At 46.6% G+C, this 27,423-nt stretch overlaps 1 protein-coding gene and 1 long non-coding RNA gene across 13 annotated transcripts in view; one reads left to right on the top strand and one right to left on the bottom strand.

Annotated features, from left to right (window-relative positions):
* Nucleotides 1-27,423, top strand: part of SRGAP3 (SLIT-ROBO Rho GTPase activating protein 3) — a 267,844-nt gene that overhangs the window by 70,634 nt on the left and 169,787 nt on the right. The gene's annotated exons all lie outside the window — the stretch shown is intronic.
* LOC118148058 (uncharacterized) lies at nucleotides 15,716-18,217 on the bottom strand. Its single transcript, XR_008476812.2, has 3 exons — nucleotides 18,093-18,217; nucleotides 16,474-16,535; nucleotides 15,716-15,827 (listed from the first exon to the last, which is right to left on the bottom strand). It is a non-coding gene; the product is annotated as an uncharacterized LOC118148058 (long non-coding RNA).

Genomic DNA, 27,423 nt, shown 5'->3' with positions numbered 1-27,423 from the left:
TGGCCCATCTCCTTGATGAGTTCTCTAGAGATACAGTTGTTTAAAAGTGTGTGGCTCCTCCCCAACCCCACCTTGCTCCCACTTTGCCTTCAGCCATGAGTGGAAGCCTCCTGAGGCCTCCCCAGAAGCAGATGCTCCCATGCTTCCTGTATGAGCCAATTAAGCAGAACCATGAGCCAATTAAGCTTCTTTTCTTATAAATTACCCACCCTCAGGCATTTCTTTATAGCAATGCAAGAATGGACTAACACAGGAGTCCCTTGGACGATTCCTGATGGGTAAAATCTGTGGTCAAGTAAATCTGGGGAACCCTGTCTAATCTGCTCCTTTTGGAGAGTCACAACATACACTAATAATAGTAATATTTATTTCATGTGATCATTAGTATAACTGCCATTTATGAAGGGTTTTCTACCTGGTGGGTACCTTATGAGGCCCTTCATATGCATTTTCACGCCATCTCATCATATCCTTGTGTGACAGATGCCATTATCACCCTGTGTTACAGAAGAGAAATGAACATGTGGAGATATTAAGAATCCCAAGCTCTCTTCTAGGAAACAGTAGATTTGGTGCTCAATCCCTGCCAATCTGATGTGTCTATGCACTTTAAGCCCTCAAGAGGTGGGGAATCACCTTTGCTGATAATGGAGCCCTTTTTCCCTCTAAACATGTAGATGCAACCTAAGGACCACACCTGGTTTGGGATGTGCTGGTGAAGTGTTGATTCCCATTGACTGGGTCTAGAACAGAAAGAATGTAGACCTGGCACAGGCTCAACTCCACAAATATTTCCTGTGCCAGGTGTGGTGCTGGGAGTGCCAAGAATGCAGCACAGAGCTGCATCCTTGTTGCCTGGGGGTACTCAGAGCCCCAGCTTTTCCCTATAGCAGACCAGCCTTGCCCTGAGCTGCCCCACCTTGAGGACTCCCCATGCTGGGTCCTCCTGGGATCATCCAGCTATGTCTTCCCTCAGGGGAATAGGGCTCTGTGTCATGTTCATGATGAGTTCACAGCAAAATGCATATTTTCTATAAATGTTTACCCAGGACTTTCCGTGGCCCTGGCTTGTGCTAGGAATTGGGGATACAGAGGCAAATAAAATGCTGTCTCTTTTCCGAGGACACCCATCGTCTAGTGGGGGAGACAGATCAGTGAAGAAGAAACCATAAGAAACCAAAGGACAAGGCAGATGAAATGCCCTCTTATAGATAGAAACCACCCTGCTGTGGGAGTTCTGAGATATGGAGGAGTTCTTTCTTTTTTTAATTAACAAAATTATTTTGGCTTGGGATTTAAGCTCATGCTTAAATGATGCTGGAACATCTGGCTGACAGGCAAGGCATTATCAGCCTCCTAAGTGTTTCGCTGACAGGGCAGTGAGGTGTCTGTATTCCTAAGCATCCTGGGGAGTTTCGGGGGAAGAGGGACCGTGGGAATGAGGTGCCTGCTCACCGGGCTCCCTTGGGCTTTGCGGACCACAGCCCAGCAGAGCCTGCATACACAGAGTGCCATCACCCCCACCCCTGCACACAGTCCTCCTAGTCTGCAGAAGGATGCCTTCCTGGTGTCTACCTTTGCCAAGCTGCTCCTGTTTCTCGTGTGAGCCTCAGTCACGCACATGAGCCTCAGGAACAAGCCTACACTTGCATTCTACTGCCCTCCGTTTCCTCCTCTGTCAGCTGTGAGTACTAATTCCTCCTCCCGAGGTGCCTGGGAGGATCAAATTAGATGAAAAACACGGGGAGAGCTTTGCAAATGTCACATGTTGTTAAAGACCCAAGGAGTCCCCCTGGAGAAGTAGCAGATTCCAGCCCCCTCACCCTCCTAGGGGTGCGACTCCTCTTTGGGCAAAAGGTCAGGTGAAGCTGGAATTCTTTCATGGGTCCTGGAACCTTAGGTAACCTCTTGCCTGTGGGTCTTTGCTGGTAGATTCAGTGAGATGATCAGTATGAAGCCTTCAGTGCAGTGCCTGCCACAGAGTTGGTGCTTACTAAATAGTGGTGGCTGTGGCCTTTCTCCCTTCCTTCTGTCTTCAGCCTCCTCCCCTCCTTCCCTACTCCCTCCTCCTGGCTTCCTCCCTCCCTGTTTCCTTTCCTCCTTCCTCCCATCTTTACTTCCTCATTTACTCATTTGTTAAACACTTCCCCCCTTTAAAACATTATTTTAATTGTGATTAAAAAACACATAGCAGAAAATGTACCATCTTAACCATTTTAAAATGTAGAATTCAGAGGGATTAAATACATCACAGTGCTGTGCAGCCGTCACCAATGTCTGTCTCTAGAACTCTTTTCAACCTGCAAAACTGAAACTGTACAAATCAAACAATAACTCCTCATTCCCTCCTTCCCCCAGTGCCTGTCAATGAATCTGGCTCCTCTGGGTACCTCATGTAAGTGGATCCTTACAGGATTTGTCCTTTTGTGACTGGCTTATTTCACTTAGCATACTGGCGCCAAGGTCCATCCATGTGGTAGCACTCAGTAGTCTCTTCCTTTTGAAGGCTGAGTTGTACCTCATTGTGTGCCTAGACAGCATCTGGTTGACCCATCCATCTGTGGATAGACTTATGGGCTGCTTCTGCCCTGTGGCTATTGTGAATGGTGCTGCTGCGAACACTTTGGTACCGATGAGTGCTTTTTGAGCATAACCATGCGCCTGGCACTGTGCTGGGCTGCAGTGGGCATGAACTTGGTCCCCATGGTCTGGGGGTAATGTTAAGAAGCAAACTCTAATATATGTTTACTAAGAGACTACAATATGTCCTGTGATGGGAAAGAGCCATGTTCGGGGGAGAGAATTATGGCAGAGGTGGAGGTGAGTGGCAGGGATGATGGTCAGGTCTCAGGAAGTGGCCTGAAGAATGGGGAGAAGAGGTGGGCAGGGATGGGGAGGGTCCAGGCAGAAGGAACAACGTGTGAAGCCACTGGAGTGCGACAGAGTTGGCAAGTTGGAGGGGCTGGTGCTTAGACTGCTGCTTCAGTGCCTCCTTCTCCAGGAAGCAACCTGCCAGCCTCCAGGCCCAGCTCTCCCTGTCATCTTCTCCTCTCTGCTCTTATTCCAGTTCATTCAAACTGCCTCTTTGCTCAGCTGTTTCTCCCACTGGCCAGTGAGCGGCTTAAGTGCAGGAACTGTTTTATGTTTGGCCCTTCCTTGCCTATCTTAGTAGATGTCAGCAACTCTCAAACAGATACTCTCCTGAAGGAGGGCAGTGCGTTCACTGGCTATGCCCCAAGACCATCTAAGCAGGGAGTCATCTGGGGTCTGCCAGAGTGAGACATAGCCCCGGCTTTAGGACTTTGCGCTCAACATGCAAGCCTGCCCTCTGCGTATGTGGTTGCCGCACAAAGCGCTTGTAAACATCTGTGTGCAGTGCTGCCCCTTTTGGCCTGCTGAAGCTTTCCTGCCCTGTTGCCTCCTAAGCAGGGAATATGGGAAGCACCCAGCTCAGAGCTGGGCCAGATGTGGCCAAACCTCCCAGCAATGCAAGCAGCATCTCTGCTCCAGGCCAGCTGACTCCACTGGCCCTGGTGCACAGTGCTTAGGGGCTTGTGGCTGCAAGCCATGCCCCACCACCTCTCCTGTTTGCCTTGGTAGCTTCCCAGCTTCCTCTCACATGACTGTTTCTGTTTACCTCTCCCTCTGGCCTCCCTGCCTGCAGCATCCCTGTGCCACCTCGAGTCTCTTCTACTGCATTAGACATAGCCTCTGCAATGGCCCCTTATCAGGGCCTCTTTCCAGGGCATATCCTGTCTCTGTCTTTAGCCTGCACTCACCCCTTTCACTCCCCATCTCTCTCTATCACTGTGAGTGGAGGATCTGTGCACTTTGTCATTTTAAGCCTATGACATTTTATCTGTGGCTCTTCCATCAAGTGCCAAGGAGAGGGCCATCTCCTGGGGCCAGAGAGGGGTTAGTCCTAAAGTCATGGGTTGGACATTTTACTGTGGCTGGCCCAGAACTTGGCTGGAAACAGATGAGAGATGGCATGTGAGGAGGCAGACAGGAGCTGGGGATCCAGGCTCTGAGTGCCTGAGAGGTTTGGGGGAAGGTATTGGTAACGGATTAGATTGTGTCCCTCACCCAAAGATTTTCAAGTCCTAACCCCTGTACTGGTGAATGTGACCTTATTTGGAAATAGCATCTTTACAGAAGTAATCAAGTTAAAATGAGGTAATTTGGGCAGGTGCAGTGGTTCACGCCTGTAATCCCAGCACTTTAGGAAGCTGAGGTGGGTGGATCACTTGAGCCCAGAGTTCAAGACCAGCCTCGGTGACATGGTTAGACACTGTTTCTACAAAAAATTAGCCATTAGCTGGGCATGGTGACATGTGCCTATAGTCCCAGTTACCTAGGAGGCTGAGATGGGAGAATTGCTTGAGCCCAGGAGGCAGAGGTTGCAGTGAGTGGAGATTGCACCACTGCATTCCAGCCTGGGCAACAGAGTGAGATGCTGTTTCAATTAAAAAAAAAAAAAAAAAAAAGAAAAAAGAGGTCATTCGGATCGTTTTTAATCCACTATACCCAATGTCATAAAAAGGGAGAATTGGGACACAGGGACAGACGTACACAAGGAGACAGCCATGGATGGGAGCATGACACCAGAGATGCAACAGGAGACTAGAAATGCCACAGATTGCAGGCAGTCCCAGAAGCAGGGACAGGGGCATAGAATAGATTTACCCTCACAGCCTCGGAAGGAACCAGCCTCACCGACAAATACCTTGATCTCTTCCGGCCTCCAGAACTGAGGCAATACATTTCGGTTGCTTAAGCCACCTAGACCAGGAGGCTGTTGGGGAAGCCCCCGGAAATGAATGCAGTATTTGGATGCCATCAGAGCCTCTCACCTCTGAGTACGGGTCAGTGCACTTGAGCTATCTGGTTCCTTCACATCATATTTAGTTGGGACACACAGGGGCTATTTTGAAGCATCCAGGCAAATATTTTAATAAAAAACTTTAAATAAGACTTTAATAAGAATTTTAATAAGGTTCTAATGAGAAACTTTTGGACGTCCTTCCGAGTCATGTAAAGCCATGCGAGGGATAATAAGACTCATAATCCCACTCTATTTTTATAGAGCTTTCCAGTTCACAGAAAAAGTCCTTCTCATTTGTTATCTCACTTGACCCTTAGGGCAATCTTGTGTGATTAGCACTGTGGCCATTCCCATTTAGGAGAGGAGAGAACTGAGGCTCACAGATGTTCCAGAATTGTCTTAAGTGGTAGGCAGGGGTTTAAACACAGGCCTCTGACCCAGCCTCATGCTCTTTCCATGCACTGGAGGCTGCCCCTGGAGAAGATTGGATGGTTTGAGGGCCCCTTGGCCTTTGCCTGTGGCTCGAGGAGTAACACGTTCTCTTCCAGGAGTGAGGGACAGGGAACATCAGGTTGCCAGGACTTTTTCGGGTTCTTATGGGGTTCTGTGGAGGCTGCTGGGGCCTCAAGGGTTCTTGGGTTCCTCTTCCACAATATTCTAGTATGGGACCCAGGCCCTGAAGGGTCAGGTCATCTATAGCAGGACACAGCTGGTAGAAGCTGACTGCCCAAGGCCAGGATCGGCACTCCTCAGATGCATGCACTGTCCTGCTGCTGAGGGACAGAACAGGCCTGAATCCTATGGCCCTGCCCTGCCAGCAGGCTGGAGCATGAGGGCAGTGTCTGGCCCAGGACTTTTTGTGGCTCCCCCAATCCTGAGACAGCGCTCATTATACATCAGCAAGCGAAGGGCTTCGGGGAGAGGAGCAGTACTGAGGCTGGAGGGCAGGTCTCTGTGGCATGTGACCCTCGGCATGTGCCCTCATCTCCCTGGGCCTCAGACCCAAGCCTGTGAACCGGCTCCATAGGAGCATCTGCCTCACTGGGCGAAGGTGCAGAGGAAAGGATATGCTGGGAACATTTTGCAGTGGTTGAGCTCAGCATCATTCATAATCAGAACCACCGAGAATGTCCATGAGTCTTCAGGGACCACGTGCTAAAACCTTCATTTGGAGTCATGAATACCATTTGAGTGCAACTTCCTAAAAAGTAGTCCACCTCTGCTCAGGTCATCTGTTTTCTGTTGCGTCAGGGTGTGAGTCACATTCTTTTGCTGCTGGAGAGTTTCTTTCCCCTTGAATCCTCCCGCCCCTATCCCTCTTACTCCCCGCACTGCCACTCAGAGGCTGTCATATGAGTGTTTTCCACGTAAAAAAACGTGGAAAGTTCATTCAAGCCAAGCACAAAGACAGTGTTACCAAGTCTGAAGTGTATGGAGTCCATTGCACTCACCTGATGCAGGGCTTTGGCAGGCTCAAAAACTTCCCAACTGTCAAAGAGTTTTGGTTTATAGATTTGAGAGGTGTGAGACTGGGGGCTGTTTGGTCTACAGACATTCACTGACACATCCCACACACCATCACTGTCTAAACAGCAGTGATCAAATCTATCATTTCTTCTGTGCTTCCTATGGGGTGGTGTTAGGTGTTTTACATAGATTAAATCCTCATTTTGTTCCCTTAACACATGTCAACACAGGCCTGTCTGACTTTGAAGTCTAGGCTCTAAGCAGTTAGGTGTACTGTCTCCCAGTTTGAAGAAACTCCAGCCCAGCCCCCTTCATTTTACAGGAGAGGAAACTGAGGCTCAGGAAAGGGGACAGTGACTTGCCTAGAAGGTGGGGCAGGAACCCAGGAACCCTGACTTCCAGGGCTTTCCCCCAACCCATCCTCCCTTTCAGAAAGCACCGATCTTCCCTCTGTACCAGAGGAAACTAATTTAGTGGTTCTCTAGCAAGCAATAACATTCCAGGTCCTGAAGTAACCTGACGAATGTGGTGGTGGTGAATTCAAAGCCATTGTCAACTTCACAAGGCGTTGGCCTAGTTGGCACCAAGTATGGCTACTTTGAGTTTCCCAAGCGTTGGGATTTATAAGTTTGGCACCTGGAGGGAGTTGTTTACTCACTTATTGTGCACTTCAGCTCAGCAGAAGTTCGTAATTAGTAGTTAATAGTGTGGGAACTTCTCACACACTGTTCCTGGAACATGCAACGACATGTAACTCCTCTGCCTTCATACATACTGTTCTCAAAGCCTTGAATGGTCTTCTTCCCATGCCCACCTTTTCTCTGCTGGTTGAATTCCTACTCACCTTTCAAGAGCAGTTTTCTAACTCGGGTCCTGCTACCCCTACCTTCAACCCTGGGTATAAACAGATATAATGTTTTTATAATCTGCCTCTCCCACAGACTGTCAACTCCACAAGGGCAGGGGCTGTGTCTCATACATAGTGATTATAATAGTACTTACAAAGTGCTTTTTTGCAGTCAGGTTCTGTGCTAAGCACTTTCTGTGCATCCTCCCTGATATTATAAGATAGATACTATTACTATGCTCATTTCCTAGATGAACAGATAGATCCACAGAGAGACTCAGAAACTTGCCCAGGGTTATACAATAGCTGGGATTGAAATTAGTGCTACCATGTACAGTTGTGCTGGCTGTGCACTGTACAAGGGTCCACAAGGGTGGAAGGACCAGTTGAGGCTGAAGTCTTGCTCTCACCTGGGTGCAGAGCTGTGACTGTCGGGAGGAAGGGACACCTTTCTCTAACTCCTGCACAGGCACCACAGGGTCTGGCTCCAGGGTTTATGTTCTTAACCACTGCAACATATCAGAATATCAATTGCATATTCATTATTGCCAGTCTGTGCCAGTCTGGCTGAGTAGGGGCCCGAAAAATGAATGACAGAGAGATTATGAATCAATAGGTTTTCCCTTTTTCTCCCCTCTTTACTCATATCTGCAGGACCAGTTTGTCACTTAACAGCTTAGTTGGTTTTAGAAGCACATCTTTTAGTTGGCTTGCCTCCAAGCACGTACAAAGAGATGGCTGAAAACCCAGAAAGAGGTCTCCATTTGGAATGTCTTTTATTCTAAGTAATTTTATTCTGCCACCTCTGGGCCTTTGGAAGTTGTTAAGTGGGTGTTAAAAAGCACAGGTGAATGGAAACAAAGAATTCATTCTGAAACCAGCTGCAGGAACTGCACATCCTGCTCATGCATGATGTGCTGGGCCTTGGTTTCAGTGAGGGAGGGCACATATGCACTGGATTCTCCTGTAGGCCTCAGCTCGAGTCCTGAGTGGGGTGGGGTTGCTTCTGACCAATCAGGTGACTTCTGAGCACACTTGGAGCAGTTGACAGCAGAGCTGATGGTTGGGCTCCTGCCACTAGCAAAAATGGGGCTTCAAGCAGAAATGTCTGAGTTTTTCCAGATCCAAGCAAAGGACTAGAGAAGACCTGGGGCCAGCTCTCTTTGATGGACTATTGGGCTAAGTCGAGACTGCATTTTAGTCCTCACTTCTGACTTTGTTTCACTCCTGTTGACAAAGACGTGGTGCCACTTACTAGTTGTACCCTTGGATGTGTCTCAACCTCTCCAGGTTTCCTTTTACTCACCTGCAGAGTAGGGAGAATGGTACCTCTGCATAGGCTTGTGGTGGGGGAGTCAATGAGCTAATGTCTGTGAGAAAAGCACTTTGTGAATTGGAAAGGGCTGTACAAATGCTGTAACTACCATTATTTGTCATTAGGTGGTTTTACTTGTTCCCTGGAGGTATTTTCTGCTTCTGCGGAGTGTGCTTGGAGGTAGTATTGAGGGAGGAGTAGGGTGGGAAGAAAACAGCTAGGCATGCTGAGGACTAAAAGATGTTTAGGCTGGGCTCTTGTGTAGACATAGAGAAAATGGTTTTTGCTTTCAATCTGAAGTGGGATGAGTTGATGGTCTTCAGCAGATGCTGCAGAGTAGAGTTGAGGAGCTGGATTCTCTTCCTGAAGTTGGACATCCAGGGATGTTTCTTAAAACCAGCACATCCCACTGCAGGACCACCCTCAGCTCCGAGGATCAATCCTCCCCTTCACCTGTCCCAGTTGCTGCCGCAGGTGAGCTCCTGCTGATGGTAGGAGAGTATCATGTCTCAAGGCTGCTGGTTTGCAGAAGAATTAAGAGCCAGAGGACTAGAGGTCTCCAGGGGGCTGAAGAATGGGGAGAGTTGAGTCAGGTAGAAACAGAGGAATGAGAAGTTGTAGCTAGAAAAAGGGGTTTTCCAGTTGAGAATTTCAGAGGTAGGGCAGTTCCTGGGAGTTGAGAAGGTCAGGGTGGGGCCATATGAGTGGGTTCTAAGAAGGGGTGAAATAGAGGACAGTTTGATTAGTGAGGATGAAAATGCTCATCAGCGTGGATATTTCTATGGCCCCAGATGACTGCAAGGGTGGAAGTCATGAGGAAGGCTGTGTGCTGGCTGCCAAGTTTACATTTGCTGTGGTTTGTAGGTCTGTAAATAACGAGGTATGTGTTAGAATAGAAACACCCCAAAGTACTATTATTGAATGGGATAGAAGTCGATTTCTCTCTGGTTTAAGCTGTCATGGAGGCTTTGCTTCATGAGGCCATTCAATGACCTGGTTCCTTCTACATTGTTGCTCTGCCATTTTCTAGAATGTTTCATTCATCTACATGTTGAGGCTGGTCACTATCACATCCACTCACATTCCACTGGAAAACTCTTAGTCACATGGACACCTTTAACTGGAAGGGAAGCTGGAGATTTTTATTCTGGGGGCAGTGATGAACCCAGCTAAAATTCTATCTTTGTGAACAAAGAGGATAACCAAATTTGTGGGACCATCTAGCATTGTGGCCCAGATAGCTTCAAAGATGAGAAGTCATTCATTCAACATTCTTCTGTGTTAGGTACTGGGGTTACAGAGGTGAAGGAAACAGGCATGATGTCTTTTCCTGGAGCTCAGACCTAGTGTGAAGGTTTAACTGAAGGGTGCGGAGGAAGAAAGGCTATAGATTGAATGCATGAGAGCAGGGAGATGGAGATTTTTCACAGGGAAAGGCTGTGATGGGCATGGTGGTGCCGAGGAAGGCTAGACTTGGGTTTAGGTGGTAAGGTAGAAGATTCATTCATTCACTACTCATTCACTCACTATTCTGTATTCAACAAGTATTGATTGATGGTGATACAGTGATAAGTGAAAATAGATATAGCACCCCCTCTCATGGGTTTTTTTTCCTCATTAATCAGATAATCACATGTGTAAGATGTATGATTACAACTTGAGATAAGACTCTGAAGGAGCAGAATTCAGATCTGTGAGAGGATTTCACAAGGCTTCTGACCTAGCTGAGGATTCAAGGAAGGACAAATAGTGATTGGACGCTGAATGGGTTAGCCAGGTTAAAGGAGCACTGAAGACCAATGCAACCATGCATGCAAAGGCCCTCAGGATGGAGAGACTGAAGAATGCAGGTATGGCTGAGCAGGGTGGGGGTGGCAAGGAGGAGGCGCATTGGGAGATAAACAGGGGCAAGCACACAAGGCCTTGAGGGTTCTGCTGAAGATTTTGGCATTTATATTAAGAACTAAGAGAAGTCACAGATGGGTTTTAAGGAGGAGGGGTGATGTGATCAGAACCCTGAAAAGAGCTAAGTCTGCGAGGCAGTATCTTTGCAATAGAGCAGAAGAAACAAAGATCAGAAAGGAACTGGAAAGGCTGCGAGAACCGGGAGGCAGGAACGATGCCTTGGTGGGGTTTGTGGCTCACAGGGATGATGAAGGAGCGGGTGAGGAGCCGAGAAGGATGATAGGAAAGGGGCTTATGCACTTTTGGCCTTTCTCTGGAGCTGGGTATGAAGCTTGTGCTGAGGCCTTCCTTGGGAAGGGCCCCATGGCTACCTGACTTACTGGCCAGCATGGTGGGCATCTTGCTACAGCATGGTTCTTTCTCAGACCCAGGTAGCATGATCCTCCCTTCCTGGCAGGAAGATAGGTCCCCCCTGAGGGGCCCCTTTTCTCCTCTGAACATGGTGCTGGAGACTGCCAGGGGACCCAGGCCCTGGGGCATTCTCCTGGCTCAAAGGCCTGACCTTCTACCCTAGCTAAGCCCAGCTTGCCTCTGCATTTCCCCAAGGGAACCATAGGGCAAGTGCTGACTCCAAAATGTATAGGATCATGGGACTCCACTCACCTGGTTACCCAGAGATGGGGCAGGGAAACAGGCTGGGCTGGCATTGGGTTTGTAGCCACAGGGACCCTCTTACTGGCTTATTTACCAAGCATGACTTTATGTGTGTTCTTATCTGTAAAAGGAGGATTTATTTCTCTGTGAATCAAAGGGAAGATAACCTAACTGTGACGTGCAGTATACAATAATAGAGAATATCTGAAGTACTGAGTGGCCATGTTATTTACCTGAAATACCTATATTGTGTGGCAAGGAAGATGGTATGTGTTCAGCCAGCAAGGAGACGCTTAGTAGGTGCTGTATCAGATGCCTCTGAGCTGTCAGAATAACCATGTGCATATGTGAGTGTGTGTAAGTTTTGTAAAATAGTTAGGGTGGGGCTGAGTGTGGTGGCTCACACCTGTAATCCCAGCACTTTGGGAAGCTGAGGTGAGTGGATCACTTGAGGTCAGGAGTTCAAGACCAGCCTGGCCAACATGGCAAAACCCCATCTCTGCTAAAAACACAAAAATTAGCCAGACATGGTGGTACACACTTGTAGTCCCACCTGGAGGCAGAGGCATGAGAATCACTTGAACCTAGGGGGCAGAGGTTGTGGTGAGCTGAGATCACACCATTACACTCTTGCCTGGGCAACAGAGTGAGACTCCATCTCAAAATAAATAAACAATAAATAAAAAACATAGTCTGGGTGTCAGAAGATTTGGGGTCCAAGCTCAGCACTAGCACCAGTTGCTGAGTGACAAGGAGCCATCAGGTCCCCCACTTTATTATATGATTGACTGCAGTGTTTAAATGCCTCAGGTCTTAAAAAAGATCAGCCTTGGGGCCGGGCGCGGTGGCTCATGCCTGTAATCCCAGCACTTTGGGAGGCCGAGGCAGGTGGATCACAAGGTCAGGAGATCGAGACCATCCTGGTCAACATGGTGAAACCCCATCTCTACTAAGAATGCAAAAAATTGGCTGGGCATGGTGGCACATGCCTGTAATCCCGGCTACTCAGGAGGCTGAGGCAGGAGAATTGCCTGAACCCAGGAGGCGGAGGTTGCGGTGAGCTGAGGTCGTGCCATTGCACTCCAGCCTGGGAAACGAGTGAAACTCCGTCTCAAAAAAAAAAAAAAAAAAAAAAAAAAAGATCAGCCTCGTTTTATATCCTGCCATACCACTTTCCAGCTATGTGAGTTGTAATAATGCAGAAAGAATAGTAGTTGCTGGGAGCATTAAAGGAGATGCTGCATCTGAGGAGCTTCATACAGTGCCTGTAATAGTGGATGCAAATGGAAACAATGTTACTAAACCCCAACTTCCTCATCTGGAAGGAGTTGAGCAGAGTCTACCCCAGTGGTGACAATGGCAAGGGTTCCCACTGGGAGTGTCAGTGTTTCCTATAGGGATTCTTCTCACCGGTGGGATCCCAGGGTCTCTGACTCACCCCAGCCCTGACTGTGCAGAGGCCCTAATTCTACAACCTGCTGCAGCTCAGGGCATGGAACAGAGATCCTTGCAGTGGTTCAGGCCAGGTGATCTCAATATCTGGAAGCCCTTTGGGGTCTACCTCCTTTTTCCTGTGTACCATACCTTCTTGGCCCCCTCTGCTTTGACAGTGGCAGCCTTCCAGCTAGGCCTGAGCAACCGCATGGCTTATATTTAGCCCCACTTCAGTGATGAGCCACAGGCCAAGACTGAGGGGGAGGCCAAGGGGCAGCCACTTTCAAAACGCCTTCAGTCACAGCCAAAAGCCGAGCAAATGTCAGACCAGTGAAGGGGCCCACACCCTCAGCTTGTTTTTGAGGGAAAACTGGAAAACAATCTTATTTCCTTCTCTTCTGCTTCCTTGGTTGGTTGAACCACCCTGGATCAGGCCCCAGGCTCTGCTGCCTTAGCTGGGAGCTGCAGGTTGGAAGTACTCTCTCCCATGAGAGTAAGCACTGATGCCTGTGTTGGGTTTGGTTCAGACAGACTGGCCCCTGTCATGTATCTCCATCCCTCTTGATCTCAGCCAGGGCTGCTGCTGTAGGCAGCCTGGGCAGACTGAGGCCTGGGCCAGTGATGCTAACAGTAATTGTTCATGTTTATTGAACACTTACTATGTCCCAGGAATTGTTCTACTTGTATCGGCCCACTTAGTCTTAGTAATAATCTAAGAAGTGGGTACAACAACCACCCTCTTTTTATGGGTGCAGAAAGTGAAGCACAGACAGGGTGAGTAACTTTCTCCAAATCATACAGCTGGTAAGTGGCAGAGCTGAAACTAGAATTCAGCTTGCCTCCAAATCCCAACACTTGACCACTGCCAGACACTGCCTCTGCCATACTGGCTTCCTTCTTTGGAGTCATTTACACTATTTCAACTAAACCTCCACACCCTACAAGATAAGTAGTCCCATTATTGTTGCCTTTTCAGTCATGGAAACTGAGGCTCAGCGAGGTTAATCACTTGCCCAGGGTCCAGCCATACTGCTGGGTTCCAGAGCTCATGCTTCTTAGCCTTGCCTACCCTTGGTGCTTCGCCATGGCCAGCTCCCCCCACCATGTGTGCTCCCACCTGCCAGGTTGTCCTGGAGCCTTTGTCCCTGTGTTGGAGGTATTGTCCTCACTGTGGTTTATCTTGCAGGGCTTAATCACAGCAGCCTGCAAGTGGAACAGAAGGAGCAGGGTTCGCTCAGGATTCAAAATTTTTGGCAGCAGGTTCCACAGGCAGATGTTGCTCTCAGAGCCCCAAATATTAGGATTGAAACCACCCATGTACTACTCAGGGAGGGGGATTCTTTGCAGTTATCTTGAGGGGAGGTGTATAAAGGGGGCATCTTAATATCCCATTCCTTATTTTTGCTTCATCTTTGCATATATTGAGCTTATTTTTATTTATTGAATTGTGGCAAAATAGACATAAAATTTGGCATTTTAACCGTTTTTAAGTGTGCAGTTCAGTGGCATTAAGTACGTTCATATTCTTGTGCAACTATCACCTTTATCCATCTCCCCAACTTTTTCTTCTTCCCTAACTGATACCCACTCCCCACTTCTCTAAGTCCTGGGCACCCAGCATTCTACTCTCTGTCTCTATGAACTTAACTAGGTCCTTCATACAGTATAGAGATAACATAAAGTAGAGTCATACAGCTTTTCCCTTTTGTGACTGGCTTATTTCACTTAGCATGTCTTCAAGTTCATTCATGTTGTGGCATATATCAGAATATCCTGTCTTTGAAGGATTAAGACAATTCCACTGTATTGATATAGCACACTTTGTTCATCCAGTCATCTGTTCATGGACACCTGGGTTGCTTCTACCTTTCGGCTATTGTGAATGATTCCATGCTGAGGTTTTGCAAAAGGGTTTGCTAAAAAAAAAAAAAAAATTTGGCTGCTAAAAGAAGTTTGAAAACCGCTGGCCTGGTCTAGTTGGGGCAGATGGAGACCCAGCCAGTGTGAGTGAGATCCCTGTGCATGAGGAGCAGAGCTGAAACTGCAATCTTTGGATTTGACATCTAGCACTTTTCTCCCTCTTATTGCTGGTGCTGATATTTATCAAAGGAAAGGAGAATGCAACTCTGTCCCGGGAAACTACCCTGGTTTCCCAGAAACCTCTTGGAGCTGCAGAAAGGGCTCAATTCAGCATTTATTGAGTGCCCAAGGGAGCCAGTCCAATAGGGACATAGAGCAGGGTTTATATCCTACCTCTGCCTCTTGTCGCTCATGTGACCTTGGACAAGTTGTTTCACTTCTCAGAGCTTAGAGGCAAAGTGAAGATCCAATGAGATGATGCATGTCTGGTGCTTTTTGGTACAGTGTCTGGTACACAGTGCCCAGGAACCAGGAGCTGCCGCTGCATATGAACCACCGTTGGGAATAATGCGATGAGCAAGAGAGGCTCTGACCCATGGGAGTTCTTTTCAATGCAGTGTATCAGCAGGCATGTGATGTTGATTTGTCCCATTACTGGTGATGTTTGACATTTATCAGTTGATTAAGGTGGTATCTGCCAGGTTTCTCCTTTGCAAAGTTAATTAACAAGTATTTTGTTCTCATTAATTAATTAGTATTTAATAGCATTTTGTGGCACTCATTTGAGACTGCATAAATATTCAATTCCTCATCAAACATTCACCCTCTAGTTTTAGCATTATGTTTTGTCAAATATGTGATTTTATAATTCCTTCATTCACTCTACCTTTATTATTTGGAATTCTACTGCAAGATAGAGTTTTCATCTCTCCTTTATGTGTTTGTTTATTTATTCATTTATGTCAGCATGGACTTACTATTTTCTATTTTATTCAATGGTTTATAATCCATTACAATCATTATTGATTTTGGTGCTTAAGTTCTATTTCTCTAAATTTTAAAATGTATGATAAACTTGGGGAACAGTACGTAGCCTAGTCTTATTATTATAAAAAATAATACTGAGCATTTTGTATATGCCAGAAACTGTTCCAAGTCTCTGTTAACCCTTTATATGTATTAATTCTTCACATATATAATATTGATTGCTATGAAATAAATTATTCAAAAATGTACCAGTTTAAAACAACAAACACTTCTTATATGACATAATTTCCATGGGTCAAGAATCAGGAATGGCTTAGTTGGATGGTTCTGGCTCAGGGTTTCTCATGAGCTTATAATCAAGATCTTGCTAGGGCTGCAGTCAGCTAAAGGCTTACCTGGGACTGGAGGAGCAACCTCCACAATGGCAGACTACATGGTTGTTGGCTGGAGACCTGAGTTCCTTGCCACATGGACCTCTCTGTAGGGCTGCTTGAGCATCCTCACAGCATGGCAGCTGGCTTCCAGATTGAGTGCTTTCTCAGAGAAAGAATAAAGAGGAGTTCACAATGCCTTATGTGACCTAGCCCTGGAAGTCACACACCATCACTTTTTGCCATATTCTAGTCATTTAGAAGCAAGTCATTAAGTACATCACACATTTAGTGGGAGATGAAGGATGCTCTTAGGTCCCTTTTAAAGAGAGAAGGTAAAAGAATTTTATGGTGGTATTGTAAAACCACCAAAACATATATTAACTCTTATTCAGTCTTTAATCTGCACCATAACCCTGTGAGGTAGGTATTACTCTAAGCAATTAAGTGACTTGCCCAAGGCCACAGGTAGCCAGTGGTAACACTGAGATTTGAATCCAGGCAGCCTGGCTCCAGAGCCCACATTCTCAACCACTACCTCATCTGACAGGGCCTTGAATACTTTTTTGGAAAGCATCCTGAGGCAGGCTAGAGGATGATGGGAGAGGTGAGTGTCCATTCCTTCTTAGGTGAGCCTTTCAGGCAGACTCCCTTCCTCCTTCTTCCACCTTCTGCTTTCCATATTCTCATTTTGCAAGTAGGTAGGTAGAGATAAGCTGTTTATGCCATTATTCTTAAAAATGGGTGGGATGGAAGTACTGGCCTCTTCTAGCAAGCACTGGGGAAAGGCTCCATGTGGAGTACTTACAGTTGGGGGAGGCAAAGTGGGACAAGTAGGAGACATGGTTCTTACTCTCAGAGGCATATTATCTATTTGGAAGGGAAGAATAGAAACACAAAATTATTATTATTTTAACTTTTATTTTAGGTTCGGGGTACATGTGTGGGCTTGTTATATGGGTAAACTGTGTGTTATGGGGTAAACACAAAATTGTTTAAGACCCAGGTTATGTATCTTTAATTGTTGAGTGGCTATTTAGCCCAGGATCCTGTCTTTGTTGCCTTTATCTCTCACTGCTGTGGTGGCAAGGGGCCCTGTTGTGCTTACTAATTATTTGTTAAGTGAAAGACAAATAGATATAACGATGGTCTACTGTGGCCCAGGTGGCAGAGATAAGAAGGAGGTGGGTGGTGAGGTCGAGTGAGCTAGTTGGGAGAGAAGGTAAGTGATTTGAAGCATTGGCCCCAGAAGGCAGGTCCCATCAGGATAGTTAGCAGACATGAAAAGCAAAAGGACATATTAAAAATCTACACAGACTGACGAGCACCAAGAAATGGGCCAAGGCCGGGAAGACACCAGCAGTCAGGAGTCTGGCGGGATTGTGGGTGGTGGGGAGGGTTCTTAGGACAGGCAGGTGTTAGCACCTTGAATCTAAGTGGGCAGGTAAAGGGAGTGATGGCCCCAGGACCCCAGTACAGAACATGAGTTGGAGCCTAGAGCTGATGGCCTTTGACTTTTGGTGTCCTTTGACTTTGTTTGGGCCAGAACTGGTATTAGAGGAGCTCTCTCTCAGGCATGGAGCAGAGCAGACACTAGGGTGAGTCAGGGAGACTCTTCCTCCTCCGGCTGCTGATGGGCTCTGTCAGGGAGGCTTGGAGAGTGGGAGTGCATTTCATTTGGGTCAGATCATGGCTGTGTTTCCTGCAGGCAGCTGAGGCCTTCCCATGCCTGAGTTGTGGGTCACGGTGCGGTTAGACTGAGGGCTCACTTGCTGTCAAGGGATTTATAGAGTTGAATCCCACAGGAGAGACCCAGACCTACACTGCAAATGGGATCTGAGGAACGGAACAACAGCGTTAGCCTGTCTGAGATTCTGTGCTTTCCCTACTGTGCAAAGAGAGAGAATTGCTTCTTAAATTTCTTTGCAGAGGTGGTTTCAGTGAGTGATTTGAGCCCTGGCTCTGCCACTTTCTGGCTGTGGGACCTGCAGGTGATATGGGATAATTTCCCATCTGGAACATGGGGATAATGAATACCTATGTCCTGGGGTTTTTTGGAGAATCAGTTCAACCACACAATCGAACGTGTTTATTCAAACAGCAAAGTGCTATGTGAACCTCAGGGAATATGACTGTGAAATAAACTCCACTGATGATAGCTGAAAGGCCTTAATATTGACGATGGACCTATATCTCTAGTCACATTTACAGGGGGCTGCGTGTGAATGAGCAACCCCCCTTCTCTGGCTTTTGAGCAAAACCTCAAGGAGAACCTGGCTAATAAGACCTCCAATCTGACTAGAATCCCTCCCCACCCCCGACTCCTTGTAAAGGACCGACTTCTGTAAAAGTATCCTACAGAATCCTCCCAGGTTTGAGTGGACAGGAGAGCTAGAAATAATCCCTGATTTGGCCACATTGTCTTACCTCAGTAGGAAGCAGCTTTATTCTTGTACATTTTGTTAGAGGCCCGAGCAACCCCTTACAGTATGGCCTTGGGGTTGTCATGAAAGCCCTAGTGGGCTCAGCCAGGGGCAGTACTTCTTGATAATACCTGAAAGGGTTATTGTAGGTGGACTTTCAGAGACTATAAAAAGGATTAGGTGAAAAATAACAACAGCTGTTATTCATTCAGTAGTAAAAGAGAAACCTCTGAGGTGAGTCTCTCCATTAGGAACCTTCCCTTGAGCTGAGAAATAGTCCTCTAGGATTACTTCCTGTGCTACTTCCTGTGTCACATCATTAGTCATCCCCCTGACTGTAGCAGTTTGTATTTTAACTGTGTGGCATCTACATATGTGTGGGTTGTAGATGTATAAGTTGTCCTCAACTGTTTAGCCCGGGTTTCATTTTCCTTTTAGGGTTCTCTTTAATTCCTGGTGTCCCCTAGCAGAGTTTAGAGAAGGCCAGTGGTATAGTGGCCAAAAGTAGGGACTCTGGGGACAGACTCTACCATTACTAACTGTGGGCCTTGGGCAAGCTACCACTTCCTTTCCATAAAATAAGGACAACAGCATCCTGTTTTAAGGTTGCTAATGTGTATAAAGTGCTTAGACAGTACCTATGTATAGTGAACACTCAACAAATACTTATTATGATTATCTTTAAGTAGCACTTATGGTATTTGATATAGTTTGGCTCTGAGTCCCCACCCTGATCTCATGTGGAATGGTAGTTCCCAATGTTGAAGGAGGACCTGGTGGGAGGTGACTGGACCATGGGGGTGGAGTTCCCCCTTGCTGTTCTCATGAGAGTGAGTGAGTTCTCTTGAGATCTGGTTGTCTGAAAGTGTGTAGCACTTTCCCCTTCTTTCTTGTTCTGCCACCATGTGAAGACGTGCTTGCTTCCCCTTCACCCTTCGGCCATGATTGTAAGTTTCTGAAGGCCTCCCCTGTGCCTCTTGTATAACTTGTGGAATTGTGAGTCAGTTACACATTTTCTTTATAAATTACCCAGTCTCAGGTAGTTCTTTATAGCAGTGTGAGAACAGACTAATATAGTATTCATTATGCTCAAGAAAAATATAACCCACTACAAACAGAAACATCTTGAAAGGTTCAGATCAACCCATGGATCCATACTTGGAATATTAAAGAAAACTAGGGTGCTCAGGGGAACAGAGTAGGGTCTTAATAAATACTTTTACGTATTTGGGAATGAAGCATACAGGGGATGCCCCTTTGAGGTCTAGGCTCTGCTCTGCTTGGCTGTCTCCTGTCTGTTGAAATATGTACCCAGGCTTTTCCTCACTGCCTTCACCCTCCCAGAACTAGTCCAAGTTCCTTGGGAAATATGTTACTAGATGTTGCTTCCCTGCCAATGCATTTCTTCCCCATTCCTGGGCCAAAGTCTCAATGCTTTAGTGATAAGACCAAGTGATAGCTTCCCTGGAATACATTAAGGGAAAGCAAATGGGTCTTAAAGTGCCCCTTTTGAGAGGAAGAGTCCCAAACCAGGCTTATTACTTGAAATTTGGGGTGGGACTTGAGTTTCCTGACCTGGGAAAGGCGGTTAGGAAAAAAATTCTCTGGATTGATGTCTAAGGCTATGGCAAAGTAATGTACCAACACATTTTTATAGATAGTACCTGGCCAAGCCACCCAGCAGCTCAGTGGCAAGAACCACAATGTCCCCAATATCACCATGGGACTTAAGCCTGGAGCGGCCACAGGGTCTGCTTCTGCTTTGGGGCCTCTGCTGGGCCAAGAAAAGCCAATTGCAAAATGGCAGAGAGCAAGACAGCGAGAGCGAGAGCAAGAGAGAGAGATTGAGAGAGAATGCAACAAACATGAAACAAACCTCTCGTTCAATAGAGCAAGACCCTGTTTCAAAACAAGCAACACACACACTCAAACCCTCCCGATACCCTCTCAAACTCACTTCTGACCATAAGAATTAAGCAAAAGCTAATAATGACTTCAAAGTCTGTATACTGAGGATCCTTCAAGGGCTGAAGAAAGGAATAGTATCAATAAAAAAGAATAAGAAATAATAAAACAAAAAGCAGGCAGAAACTAAACAAGAACGCAGGATGTAAAAAGAATCAATTAGAAATCAGGAAATATATAGTTTTAGATTTATTACTAAAACCTCAACAGATGACATTGACTTGATACCGGACATAATTGAAGAATTAGTGAATTAGAAACCAGTACTGGGGAATTCATCAGAGACCCAACCCAGTGCAATGAATAAAAAATATGAAAATTAGTTAAGAGACACAGAAAATAGAAAGATTCCAATATATGCCAAGCAGAGTTGCAGAAGAAGAGAATGGAGGGAATGAGGAGAAGCAATATTTGATAAGATATTGAATGCAGATTTTCCCATAATTGAAGAAAGACATGAGTTCTGGGATTGAAAAATCACCATGAGCGACAAAAATAAATCTGCACCCAGACAGACTGTAGTGCAACTTCAAAATGCAAACCTCCAAAGACAGACTCTTAAAAGATCCAGAAAGAAAAGACAAATTACCTACACAGGGACAATGGCTAGCCTGTCAACATTCCCATCAGCAACAGCCAGCTGCCAGAAGGCCATTAGGAAGAATCCTGAAAATGCTGAGGGAGTCTAACTGTCATCCAGAACTCCATGCTCAGCTAAACCAGCATGCGGGAGTGAGGATGCTATAAAGGCACTTTCAAATACACAAAAAGAAGACACTTTAATACACACTGACCCCTGCTTAAAGAAATACTAAAGGCTCAACTTCATCTGGAAGAAAAGTGACTATTGAGGTTAAAAAATAGGATGCAAAAGAAAAACCCACCTCTGAGCCTGGAGATCGATGATCTATGTTGGTTGCAGATTTATATAACCATTGATTATAAAGAGAGCAAAGGAAAAAAGCAAAACTGAACCTTTGGGCAAAAAAAAAAAGTTCTAGAGAAGGCAGTTTCTACTCCCTTTCATTGTTGCAATGTAGGAAGGAAGTTTGGTCTTTCTAGATCACTGTCTTTTTTTTTTTTTTTTTTTCAAGATAATCCAGAAAGCCAGAGAGTTATGTGAAATGTCCTGACTTCTGAGAGCTTGCAACAAAAATTTTTATCACCCCTGAGCTCTGCAACACTTGATATGTTAAATAAAACTTCAGCTGGCCGCTCAGCCTGCAGTCTGTGATACTTCATGTCCCTTCGGCTCTCTGGTTTCTGTCACATGAACAGGAAAGTCTTCACAGAGGAGGTGGTGCTTGTGCTGGGAATTGAAGGAAGGATGGAATTTAAGTAACTGGAGAGGAGTTGGGTGGGGCCTTGAGACTTAGAAGTAGGAATGAAGCTGCTGTGTCTTGGGAAACAGTGAACTTGATGGAGGTGGGGCTCAGGAGAGGGCAGTGAGGTGGACTGGGGCTGAGATATTTGAGTCTTGTCCTGTATCCTTGGGCCCTCTCTTCTGTAAGAGCTGGAAGCCATTCTATTTTGAGTTATGTTGTTTAACATCTTACCTCATTCCCCAGGGGCGGTGGTGGTGAAGAAATGAACACTGTTTGGTGATGAGGGTGAGAATGCCAATGAAAAAGGCAAGGAGGAGAAATCCAAGGACATCTGGGAGAGTGTGTGGTGTGATGGGATGCTTCCCAAGGAGCTACGTCATGTGTCAGCCAGGACTTTAATTAGAAACAGTGATCTGGAAAGCGAGGCTGCAGTGGGGTAATTCACGTGGATTTCTTAAGAGCTTGGGTCTCAGCTCTTGAATTTTCCTAAATGGCAGTGCTGCAGTGTTCAAAACTGGCTTGGTTTTGTTGAAATCAAACCGGATAAACAAGTGGAGGGGACGTGGGTGGGAGTGCTGGAGGGAAGCTGGATCGTGAATCAGGAGCCCCAGACTGCTGCCCTGTTCTTGCCATCAGCTCCTTTGGAGGCAGAGCCTATCTTACAGAGGTTTCGAATCCAAAGTCAACCTATGGGGCCACAGTCCCAAAAATTGCACTTAGACTGTAATGCACTTGATTTGGTGCATATAGTACTATATGGTAACATGTGTATGTATATAACGTATACAGTAATATGCCATAGAGTGCATATAGCAAGATGTATTATTTAAAAGATCTTTTTGTTCACTCTCTTTCCCATCATGTGTATATTTTGATTATGTTTGAGTTAGATGTTCCTACACTGCTACTGCATTGTATGACTTTGAGCATTAAATTTAAAAATCATCCCTTTGGGTCTTAACACAATAAAATGACTAACCTGGATAAATACAGGCCCCTATCCAGCTCAAAATCGTTGCCTCTTTCTTTGGCATTGTAGTTGAGTGTCCCTGTTGTAGGAGGCAAGGTAGAATGTGGGTAAGGACACAGGTTCCATGTTGAGCAGATTCGGTTCTCATAATTGTGTGATTCTGAGAAAGTATGTCTTAGTTTCTTTTCTTTATAAATCTGTAAAACAGAGATAGTAGTATTTGCCTTGCAGGGATGCTGTAAGGATTAAATGATCCTTGTAAAATGCTAGACTAATGCCTAGCACATAGTATTTGCTCAGTAAGTGTTACCTATTATTATTACTATTGTTATTATTTGCAAAGCACTGTAGTAACCACTCTTGGGACATACAAAAGGAGTCATTGCAATTAAAATGGATATTGCAAAAACTAATACCATCAGTCCAATCAAGTCTCACTCATGCTGGCTGAGGTAACAAGGGTTTATTGTAAGGACATACAATGTTAGGGCTGTCATGAGTGGGGTTCTGTGCTCCCTGAAAGGTGCTGAGATAGAAATTAGCATGTGGGGCATTTATTGGAGAGTTTGATTGAGACCAACACCTGTGTAAGCCAGGCAAAGGCAGCAGCACTGGGTAGAGGGAGATGGTGAGCTCTGATACAGTCCTAATGAAGGCCTCAGCTGACTCCATGGGGCACTCTGGAACTTGGAGAGGCCCTTCAGATTTGTCCCAAGATACACAAGTTATTCCCTCATGTTGATCAGTCATGGATGTGGGCTGCCTTTGGAAGGCAATCTTTATAGAAGGCTGACAGCCAAGGGCAGTCTTCTAGTGCCTGTCCCAGCAACTGGGGAATAAGGCCTTCCTTCCTGAAGGGGAATCTGGTGGCCCATCACAGAGACCACCACAATGCCCAGGGACTGAGAACAAAGTTCATCCTGTCCTCCTGATGATGGAACTGGAAGCTTGGGAATGGAGGCCACACTGCTCATCTCTCAGGGGCTATGCTGGGTTTGTCTCTGCTTCTGTCTGTTTCACTCTCCAGCCTGTTTCTGCAGACTGGCTTCCTCCTTCTGCTCACTTTGCACTTGGCCCAAGGTGACTGTCATCTGGGCCTGCATGGCTTTAGGGCTTGTACCCATCACAACTGCCCTCAACTCTTGTGTCTTGGTTCAAATGTTAGAGAGACAGAGGTTGGCTGTCTGAGGCCAGCCTGTGCGTAGACCCCCTCTCCCACCTCCACCTTGGATAACCATCCATTCCTGGTCCAGTTGCTGGAGCGAGGGGACTGGATCATGTTATGCCAACATGGCTGGCTACCCATACTTCCCCTTTCTAGAGGTTGTGGCCAAGTCAGATACGAAACATGTGGATGGGACATTTAACAAGGATTTATTGAGCACCTATGATATGCCAGGCAGTGTTCTAGGTAGAGGGGACATAGCAGTGAATCAAACAGACAATGTTCCCTACCCTCAGGGATAGTACATTCTTCTCAGGTAGGCCCAGCTATGCAGAAATAAATAAGACACCATCAAGGCATAGGTTGGGGATCTAGAGTAGCATTTCCATAGGACACATGGATGATGTGGGGAGGAGCAGAAAGGGCTCTGCTCAGGATCCCGGTTCTAGCTTTATCTCCTCTCTCCCTTGCAGCTTCGACAGTTCCCTTCCAACTGGCTCCCCACTGCCTGCTTCTGCTTATCTCTCTGACCCTGTCCTGGGCTCTCTGAGTTTTCAAAGGCAGCAATAGTTTTCCTTACTTTGGCTCTCGCTTGAGCTCCTTGGAACTGTCAAAGCTGTAAGGGAGAGAGGAGATAAGGCTAGAACCGGGATCCTGAGCAGAGCCCTTCCTGCTGCTCCCCACATCATCCATGTGTCTTATGGAAATGCCAACCCTAGACAATTCAACCATGTCTGACAGCCACTTCCCTCCAACCTGCTGACACTGTTGCCAGGAACTTCACAGTCATTGTTGCAGACTTGAAACGTTGGGATGCCTCTTGGCTCTGTTCTTTCCGCCTAGCCTGTTAATCCAGTTGTGTGGAGTCAGTTCTTCACATCTGTCTCTTCTTCTCTGACTAGTTCTGGCAGGGTCTTCTTAATTACTCCTCTTGGCTTCATTCTGTCCTTTCCAACCCATCTCACTAGTCAGCCAGATTAATATTCCTAAAATGCATCCCTGATGTCACATCTTCTGGCTCATCACTGTGTTCAGGACAAAGTTCAACTTCTCTTGGCATCTTGAGACTTCCTTGATCTGGCTCCAGCCTGCCTCTCCAGCTGCCCTTCCACATTCTCCATGTTGATTGCTGCATGCCAAACATCCAGAATGAGCCTCCAGTAAGTTCTGTGCTCCCCACCTCCATGCCTTTGGGCTGCTTCCTTCCCTCGTATGTTCTTCCCCCATTCTTCTTAGTCCTTGACTCATCTTTCTAGAAGCCTTGCCTGATGCCCTCAGCCAGATATGACCCATCTTGTTTTCCCTGGACTCCATATGAGTCTCTCTGCCACCCCCACCACTAGCTGACTGTACTGTGTGGCATTCTGTACCCTCCCCTCCCCAAACCACACCACGTAAAGACAAAATCTAAGTAAATATAGTCTCACTCTTCTCAACCAGCCTCAAGACAATTTCCCTAGGGGTCTGCTTCCAAAAGATTGCCACCTCTAGGGTCTGCCTATGTAGAAAGTCTGGAGTTGCCCCAGTTTCTTCTAGACTGGAAAGTCTTTGAGGAAAGGACTGAGGTTCAGCCATTGTTCAGTGATGTGATCTGGGGCTTGCAAAATGTGGTCCATTAGGGATTTTGGCTGAACGAATGAATGAATGGTAAATGAATGAATACCACAGCCCATAGCCTCCTTTGAGACGTTCTTCCCCTCCTTTTATTTTCTTCATAGAGTTGAAGCATACTTTTGTTTGCCTCTGATGGGCTGCTTTAGCACAGAGCTGTAGATTTTAGTAGTAAACCTTCAATTCCTGTCTCAGTCCCTATATGAGAAACAGCAGAGAGCCTGCAGGTTTAGGTGGGTGGCAAATGTTCCTTACAGTGGGGTCCACTGTCTAGAACTCAAATGCAAGGACTGCCCTCAGAGGCTGTCCTGGGCCATGCCACTCTGAGTATACACTGAAAATGTTCTGTGGCCTTTGCCTTCCTCTTTCAATCTGTGCATGGAAAAAACTTATGTGATCTCTTCTGGGTTTAACTTGGCCTTGAAAATGAACATGGAAAAAGTACCTGGGATGAAAATTGGGTCTTTTCAGTGCCAGCCTCTCCGGGCTCCCTTTTCCTCTCACCTTCTTACTTCTGGGCTCCAGCCAGATGGTCTCCAGCCTTTGCCCAGGGTGTCTTCTGCTGGGGACATTCTCCCTGACCCCCCTCTCCTTACACCACAGTTCTTTCTCTGGCCCGCTCCTCTTCAGGCTTTAGATTTCAACTGAGATGGTATTGCTTTTGGGACCTTCTCCTGATCTCCCTGGTGCCCCTTATCTCATTAGGCTCACCTCCCTGTGCCCACCCTATTCCCTGCACTTGCCCTATCCCAGCGTTTATTTCACTGGATTGCAGTTGCTTGTCAATCCTCCTTCCTGGTCTGTCTACTCAGTGAAGAAAGGGGCAGGTGTGTTCTTTGCCTATCACTGATTCCCCAGTTCCTGCACGGTGTTGGACACATGCTGGGCACTCAACAAATACATGGTGAATGAATGGATGGAGCCATCGCTGGCTGGATGGGTGCATGAATGGATGGGGAAAACAGGTGCTAGGTGGTTTGAGCCTGTTAGCTACTGCCAGAGAATTGTGCATGACAACCACATCACCTCAGTGGCATCAGTAACAGGTATTTATTGCTCACATGTCTAGAGTTATCTGGAGGTCAGCTATGCAGCTCTGTTGATCTTGGCTGGGCTGGCTCACATGTCTGAGGTTGGCTGTTTGGCTAAGGTGACTAGGGAAATGCAGCACCACTGCTTTTCCCCTTACCCTCCTGCAGGCCAGCCCAGGCATATGTCACTGGTGATGGCAGGGGTACAAGAGCAAATGGAGATACTCAAGGCGTCTCAGGGCCCGACTGGAGCTGGAGTAGCACATTCTACTGGACAAAGCAAGTCATAGGGCAGCTGTGGTTCAAGAAATGGGGAACTAGATTTTGCCCCTAACTTTAGTGAGAGAGGAATTGTCACATGGCAATGATTGTGGGTACAAGGAGAGACGAAGAAGTGGGGCCGTCAATGCAATTAACCTGCCTCATGGGGCATCGAAAGCCCTGGGACACAGCTTGGGACTAGGAAACTGAGGTACAGTTAATGAACTCAGCCAGCTCCCAACTAACTGGGACTTAGGGGAAGACACATGTGCCAGATGGGCTCTCTAGCTTCAGCTTTATTCCCGAGAAATAAGGGAATGATGTTGATGCTGCTCAACTCACATAATTCCAAGGAATCCATTCTTCAGCGCACTCTCAGATTTGGGGAAGGATTATAAACTGTAAAGTGCTGTGTTGTGGGAAGCAGAATTGCTCTTCCAGAAGTACTTGGCCCATAGAACTGGGGAGGAACATGGGGTAGTGGAGAAAGAATGGACTGTGAGATGAGGAACCTGCCGGTAGGCCCCATGTCCCAGGCCCATTGTCCCAGGCTCCATGTCCCAGGCTTCTGATATCTCAGGTTTTCCATTGTAAATTGGAGGCCCTGTGGGGTCAAATAAATAATGCATGTAAATGGGTTTCAAAAAACATCAAGCACTCTGTGGTTGTAAGGTATTATTAGAAACGGGGGTACCCTGTTTTAAATAATTGCCAAAGTAGCTATTTGACAAGTCTGGCTTCACCCCATGGCACTTCCTCTGTCTCCCCTGATGAGATGGTTGGGAGTAAACTGTTCTAAAAAGATGCTTCCAGAGTCCAAGAAAATGACAAGTGAGACTTCCTAGGTGTTCTTTTCCTGCCTGAAAAACTGCCGGTGCTTGTAGCACACAATCCTCTGCTTGTCGTCTGCCCAGCACAGAGAAATGCTGGGGTTGGTGGTTTCTCTAGGACGTTTTCCTTTTCCAGTCCTGCTTGTTCAGCCCCTGAAATAAAAGCCGGTGTTTCTG

Source organism: Callithrix jacchus, chromosome 15 (genome assembly GCF_049354715.1).
Source record: "Callithrix jacchus isolate 240 chromosome 15, calJac240_pri, whole genome shotgun sequence".
NCBI lineage: Eukaryota > Metazoa > Chordata > Mammalia > Primates > Cebidae > Callithrix > Callithrix jacchus.
This window is presented reverse-complemented; position numbering and strand designations above follow the sequence as displayed.